Here is an 8,655-nt window from a genome sequence, read left to right on the forward strand (position 1 = left end):
ATGAGGCTTAGGAATTTTTCTGTTTCGTGCTTACATTAAATGAGAAAAGAATTTTGTGGGTACATTAAATGGGAACGAGTTTTGTTCTGAGGTCACACAAAAATGAGAATCGCTATCCATAATAATTATTTTTAATTTCAATTTTAAATTTTGTGGGGAGGTTACACTTGGCGACATCCTACCAGGATCGTATTTCTTTGTGAATCTCTGAGAAGTAGTCATATATCTGCTCTTATTTACTTAAATGTAGTTTGCATCTGGCGCAACGCATTTACTAATTTGTCACTTTTTCTTTCACAGATCATCGGCGATTTATTCCCCTTTGTTGTAATTGTGTTTGTTCCATTTTTGCTTTGTCTTTGTTTCATTTTTGTGCTTAATTTTGATTTGTGGAAAATGCCGCGAAAAACTGTTAACAGTACATCGCGATGTGCAATGAGTGATATAGCCGACTGGAATAATTTGACCGATAATACTTGCGACACTCAGTGTAATAATGATAATCCTCCATTTACAGACAATCAGTGCGTACCGATCACTAGTAATGATTTTAATGCTAATTATGAGCAAAAAAATTCAACTATGTCCACCATAAATGTAACAATTGATGACACGGCATGTTCCGATACAATGAACGCTGCGCAGTTTGACACACCCGGTTTGCAAAATTTGAATAGTGAACAGATAAATTTTTTCACGAAGATGAACAATGTAGTCAAAATACGTCAGATTTATTTGATTCCGAGATAGTGACCAACAGTGCACATCCGATTGACAAACATTTTTGTGAATTACAGAATGACCAAATGGTTACAGAAAACGTGACAAATGCACATACACCATTACACAGCATAGAAAATAGAGTCGCTAATTTTGGCTTGCATCAAGTTATGGCATTATTACTACAAAATAATGAAAATGTCAAACAAATTAATGAAAGTCTTAAACAGTCGAATGATAAGCAAGACAACAATCACAAACAACTTAGTGAAAATCTAAAACAACAAATTAATGAAATTAATGAAAAACTAGACAACAATTACAAACAGCTTAGTGAGCAGATTACAGCCGTTGCCGCGCAATGTCGTGATACTGAAGAACAATTACATGAAGAAATTAAGGCTTGTGCTAGGAACAATCGTGAAGAAATTAGATCTGTGGCTCAAGAATTAAGCAATACACATGCAGCCACAACTAAAGTACTTAGAGACGAAATTAGTGCAGTCGGTAAACAATGCTCTGAAAACGCAACACAGTTACGCGACGAGTTTAAATCAATGTCAGCAGAACTTTCACGCACACTGGATGCAAAAGTAGACGCGAAATTTGACCAACAGAACAGCCAAATTGATGAACGCTTTAATCACCACCTACAAAACAGTGAAACGCGTTACCGTAAATTTATACAGGAACAGAATAAAGTAAAGCGACAAGTCATGGAAACAATTACTGCACAGAGACAGGAAGATAAACGTAAATTGTTTACGAAAGCAAAGACATACGTAGACAACAATACTGCTACAGTATCAGACGAAATTAATACTATCAAACAGTTGAACACCGAATTGCATGATGAAATCTCCGATCTTAAAGCAAAAACACACACACATACAATAGACTTTCAGACAGTCACCGACAGACTTGAACAATTAGAACTAATTCAGGATCCCTATGCCATCAAAGCAGACGTTAAAAAGTTGAACAAAACCACACGTAAAATACAAGAACAAATTAATGCTTGCGAGACTAAAAACGATGATCAGGTAAAAATACTGACTGAAAAATATGCTGAATTGGCCAGTCGTATTGATGTTATCGGAAGTAATAATGACACCAAATCAGACGATACTTCACCAGTTTCGTTTAATCAAACACCCGAATTTCAAAATTTACAGCAGACAATCAGTGAGATAGATTCGTCCAATAATACGTTACGTAGAAAATTGTCATCCTTACAGCACCAAGTGACGGAAATGAAAAATATTTCAGCCTTTAACACATCACAGCAGACGCCACTTTGCGAACATTTATCAGACTCACACCGCCAGTATAATTTAGGTAATTTACAAAGAGTACGTGAGTTAGATTACGAACAGTCACAGACAAATAGATTCTCATACAATCCTGAACCTGCTCAGACATACAGAGACGATAATTTTGATTACAAGCATTTTCTATCTGTGAGAAAATTTAAAGTATTTAAAAATGATAGAACACAGAGTCACGCTTTGGAGTGGATACGACAATTTGCTTTTGTATTTTCATCAGTTTGGCCTGTAATGCAGAAACTAGCACTGAATTGGATACAACAACCTGCTTTTGAATTTTCACCAGCATTGCCTGTAACGCAGAAACTGAAATTTATTTGCAGCGCGTAATAGACCTCAGGGGATTCATTACACTTCGATGAATATGTGCCGTAGCGTGCACAGGGCCTTGAGCCGTAGTAGTGCTATTTCATCTTTAGTTTTCTGCACTGCTGCCTTCTCTTTTACTATCCTTTATATCTATCAAAACAGCTCTTCAACTATCGATGTATCTATGATAAAGAATGTGTAAAGAAAACCTGATATGACAAATTTTACCGAAAGTGACAGTTCTCTATAGACACTCCAGAAATGACAACTACCGCCGTAATTTTTATAACAGATGAAATTGTAATCATCAGTATGTACAACATTTTCAGCAATCGTCAAAATTATCAGCAACCGCATTTTGGTAACAATAGAGGTTTTTCTCACCGCAACAGCATCAATGCCAGCCGGTTAGCATACCTAACCAACAATGTAATGTACAAGGTCAACCAAGCTTTAATGTTTCGCCGCCTACACGTATAGCGTCAGCTCCAACAAATAATAACGCACAGCAACAAGGGAATCAGTACGTACAGAAAACACACCATTTCAATTCCTATCGCAATGCACCGTATAGAAATGACTATCATGACAGACGTACAAGTAATGAGCACAATTTTCAGCGTACGTTTAATAACAGTCGGTCTTACCAGCAGCAAAATCATCCGCAACAACAAATTATCATGAATGAACCAGACAGTAGATATCATCCCGAACGTAATACGTCAGGAAGAAATAACAGAACAGTACAAATAGTTGAAATGCCACAGCATCCTCCCGAAAATAATAGCACGTCAGATAGAATCTGACTAGATACAGTACAGGTTGCATCTTAGAGTAACGCAAGCAATGCTTTTGACACGCAGAATCTTGTTCACGAAAATGTTATTACTTTTGACGACATCCGATACACACTTTTGCATTAAAAGACAGAATCACAACGTATGTAGACGACATTCTTATTGCAGAAGCTAACTGGTCTGAACACAATCTGATTCTTGAACAACTGTTGCAAACTTTTCGTGCACAAGGACTCACAGTTAATCTCAGTAAATCGCATTATGGCAAAACTTCTATAAAATTTCTTGGACATGTAATCTCAGCAGAAGGCATTGCGCCTGACCCAGAAAAACTTCAAGCTTTACGTGATATTACTGTTCCTACGACGAAGAAACAACTACGCAGCTTTTTGGGTTTAATTAACTTTTTTCGTAAATTTATTCATTACTCTGCTTTAGACACCCCTAGATTATGTCAATTGACCGGTAAAAACACTATTTGGTCCTGGGATTGGCAAGCACATTCTGAATTTATGAACCTGAAAGAAGCTTTGTTGAATGCACCACTTTTATCATATCCAGATCTTACTATAAATTTTTCCATTGCCACCGACAGTTCTAACACCGCTTTAGGCGTACACATTTTTCAGGAAATTGAAGAAGATGGCACTACAGTAATTAAAAACATCGCCTTTGCAAGTCGCATTCTGTCACCTGCTGAACGCAATTATTCTGTTACAGAACTTGAAACACTATGTGTTGTTTGGGCATTTACGAGATTTCGGCATTTTCTTTATGGAAGACACACTACCGTTCACACAGATCATAGAACTATACAGTTTTTACTTTCCGCTAAATTCACACACGACAGATTAAGCAGATGGAAACTTTAGTTACAGGAATTTAATTTTACAATTGTTCTCATTCCCGGCACACAAAATATTGTAGCAGACGCACTATCCCGTTCTCTCAGCAACAATCAGCAAGACATCGCAACCAACTTCTGCAAAGCAAATTTCAGCGTCATGTACATTCAACAAGTTGCATTTGCAAATTTCATTTCGTCGTCATTACGAGACATAGTTTTCTTTTTTTCTTTCACATACTTTGGTCAGATGCGCGAACTAATGCTTCATTCCGTCAGCTGTGTTGTCTTCTGCTGTCACTACCAATTTACGACACTCACAAAACACAAACAAATGTTTTTCAGCAAATGATTAATTTTGACACGTGCGAACTATTACGGATACTAACAAAGTAGAATCGGAACACAAAAGAACATGTCCGACCTCACTACCAGGTTTTTGCTACATCTTTGTCGCTGTTGAACTCACTTCAAAATTTGTTACCTTCACTCCGTTACGCAAAGCTACTGCTAAAACTGTTTCGAAAGCATTTGTAAAACATTTTCTATTCCATGTAGGGCATGTATTGAAAGTAATTTCCGACAATGGATCACAGTTTCGATCTGCTATATGGACACGTATGTTACGAGCTAGAAACATTTCTCCGATCTGTATATCCAGGTACCATGCTTCTTCGAACCCTTGTGAACGATTAATGAAAGAAATTGGTAAACTGTGTAGAATATACTAAAAAACATCTTGATTGGGACACACACATACTCTCATTCCAGGATGTAATTAATTCCATACCAAATGAATCTACTATGCTATCTCCGACTGTTATACTGAAAAATGTTGAACCACCTATCAAAATTAAAGAATTAGTAACCTTTCCTACATCTCGTCGACTACGACACCATGAAATAATTGACATTGCGCTGAACAACATCAAACGTGCCGCAGAGCGCCGGAGAAGACAGCAAAAACAGGTTTGTACACGCCGTGACTTTCACATTGGACAGAAGATATTAGTACGCACACATTATTTATCCAACAGAGGAAAGAATAGGTGTAGTAAATTTGAGCTTCTATACGCAGGTCCATATCGAATTCGCAGCATTCCTCACCCCAATGTAGTACACGTCGAAACTTTGAGAACCAGAAAAAGTAAAGGCAATCACCATGTCTCCAATATTAAACCCTTTATTAAATGAATATACTTTATGATTTATCACACTGTAATGCCATTTCCTGATTTTTATATGACCAACGATGTAATTATATTTATGAGACTACTTACTGATGATTATCGTATTTTTTCTTGGCAAGTACCCAGCAAGGTAAGGTTAGCAGGTCGCTTTTCTTGTCGTTACACATCAGACCGTGCACATTTTTCCAGATAAGTTTACATATTTTATGATCAATTATGCAATTCTGTCTAGTGACATATTAATTTTATCACATTCTTTCTCCATTAAAGTCTTCAACTCTCGCCTCTATCAACTACACAACATACAAGCTGAACAAAGAAAGGCATTTCTTGTCGTTACACACCAGACCGTGCACATTTTCCATTCTTCATGTATGTATGATTGTTTTCCTGTTTTTTTGTATGCACTATCAAATATTTAAGATATAACAAACACCAGTTGACTCTGACATTTTGCCTCATGATATCTCAACATCGTGACTGTTTTACATTTTTTTTGCTGCTACATTGTGATACGCTGTGTACGTTTTTGCACCTGCACACTGTCTATGTTTTTGACATATTACGTTTTCTATCATGCTATGCTGTATGCTCAATTATATCACTAGAAACCAGTTTTTATTTAATGGGTATATGATTTAAATGCAAGAAATTAATCATTGTTCATCATTTTCAGAAAGCAATAACGTGTCAAAGAAATAAATTAAACAAACCACAGTGGATTACTATGAAATGGGAATTTCACCTTCGGAATGAACGGAAGAAGATGCAATACCTCGTCACGAAGAGTAAATGGATCAGAATTAACAAGCATTAACAAGAATATACTATACACGTCGTATCATAGCGGTCTTAACTAATTTTTTCTTTCAGAATACGAGGCGATTGATGCAGGCTGTCAGACAGAACTACACATCTTAGTTTTAGTGATGAAATATGCTAGAAATAAGGAACTCTATACTATGAATAGTTGTATGATGAAGTGTCTTTTTGCAGATGATAATGAATGGTGATGAATACTGATGAAGAATATAGTAATATGAATAATGAAGTTTTTCTTTACAGGTGATGATAATAATGGAGTTATGGTGATATGAATAATGAAGTTTTTTGTTTACAGGTGTTGATAGTGATAAAATTTATAAGGCCACTAAATGCACCGCTTTTAAGTTTTTCTTTGCAGATGAGGACAATGATGAAGTTTATGTATTTATGCTATGTAGTTATTTAAGTATTTGTTGCAGTTCGTTTTTACAGTATGTCTTATGTCGCATCGTATGATGACTGAAGGTTTTGGAAAGGACAGCTAGAGAACATATATATTTAATACACATTTCATTACCTGTTAATTCGAAGTTCACTACTTTTCAGCAAATATGCGTTTCTCCTTTCAGCTTAATAGTCCACTTTGTATTTTTTTTTCCAGGAGAAGCTATTCATGAAATTAATGTGCTATAAGCCGTTGGTCATTAAACCTGTTCTAGTACTTGCATTTTTTTTTACCCATTTGTGTGTGTCATTCATGAATGTGATCATGTATACTTTATTTGTTTCATAACCTTGCTAGAGCTGACTCATGACGAATGACATTACCTATCCTCATTTGCAGCAATAAGTCAAGAGTAAATATTGTTATGCCCCAGCAATTAATTATCGATCCCAACGCAATGCAATATCCGTTTGTCCTGTCTATCCTCATGATCATGGAGCACCATATTTGGTTTTTGCACTAATTCTACGTTGGTGTACCTTACAAGAACGTGGTGTTGACACGACATGCTGTCCACCACCTTGAGCGATGGAGATGTTATTATGGTCCCACTGTTTGGTGTACCTAATGTACTACCAAAATGATAACATTGAGTATTAACACGACATTTCAGTGTCTTGGCTACACTGATTAATTCTTCAGGGAAGAGAACTTCAGATTGTCTCACTTGGTGTTGTGCTTCTGTAGAAAGATATGGACTTTCAATGCAGCTACGTGCAACCTACTGTGCTACAACCATGATGCAATCCTTCCCTTTCCTATCCTAGTTCTTGTAAAATGGTAAAAAAATATATATATTACAGTGCGTGTGCACTTTATGTCATTTGTTAATGTGATTTGTACTCATTGCGTATACATTTTTTGATTTCCTGATATGTTCTGTATTACAGTGCGTGTGCACTTTATGTCATTTGTTAATATGTTTTGTACTCATTGCGTATACATTTTGTGATTTCCTGATATGTTCTGTACTACAGTGCGTGTGCACTTTATGTCATTTGTTAATATGATTTGTACTCATTGCGTATACATTTTGTGATTTCCTGATATGTTCTGTACTACAGTGCGTGTGCACTTTATGTCATTTGTTAATATGTTTTGTACTCATTGCGTATACATTTTGTCATTGCTTGATATGTCCTGTACTCAGTGCATGTGCACTATATTTTATTTCATGTTCTGCACTTATATATATGTATATATTCTGTGACTGTAAACTTAGTTAATTAAGAAAAATTTGTTGCTCATGGCAAGTCCAATTGACTCACCATCGCTGCAAAATTTTTGCCCTCCCCCCCCCCCCCCCCAGTGGAGGGTTATGTAAGAGGTATGCAGGTATGCGCTGCCTGCGATATAGAATCGCTGACCAGAGAGCAGTGTTGACTGCTGTACGAACTGTGTAACTGTAGCAGTTAGTTGTGGCTAGTCGCTTGTCTGAGGTTGTCTGCGTATGTCTGCAGTCTGCTCTGGTAGGGAATATGGAGAAGGAGTATTATTGTATAAGGTAAAGAAGCAGCGTCACGCATATCTAGTAATGTATCTGAACTGTCATCCAAATGTTTTAAAAATGTCCTAATAATAATTTCTGGTAATATAAAGTAATTTTTTTAAAAAAAGCGTTCATTTTTAAAAAAAATCAATTGCTTCCTTTCACAAATCACAAACGTATAGGCCAGCATTGCACGGAGCTGTGACGGAAAAATGTTTAGTAAGAGCAGATATATTCGCCGTTTTTATTGAGGTAAGAATTTTTGCTTTTTATTTACATTGATCTTACAGGGCCACGACGCAGCACTGCTGTCGTCCAAATTTTACCAGGTTACTGAATTTATTTTTTTATTATGAGGCTTAGGAATTTTTCTGTTTCGTGCTTACGTTAAATGAGAAAAGAATTTTGTGGGTACATTAAATGGGAACGAGTTTTGTTCTGAGGTCACACAAAAATGAGAATCACTATCCATAATAATTATTTTTAATTTCAATTTTAAAATTTGTGTGGAGGTTACACACTTTTTGATCTTCGTCGGTTTATGAATAGTCTCTACGCCGTTTTTGCGCAGTATACAGCGGATTATGTCCGTCGTTGCGGGAATGTTCGGTAGAAGGGCCGTACCAAGTATTTCTTTTTCCGATATGTCACTTCGCCGAATGTTTGATTCTGTCACATTTCTTATGTAACTGGTGGAGAACCCGTTGC

Source organism: Schistocerca nitens, chromosome 5 (assembly GCF_023898315.1).
Source record: "Schistocerca nitens isolate TAMUIC-IGC-003100 chromosome 5, iqSchNite1.1, whole genome shotgun sequence".
In the NCBI taxonomy this organism is placed as follows: Eukaryota; Metazoa; Arthropoda; class Insecta; order Orthoptera; family Acrididae; genus Schistocerca; species Schistocerca nitens.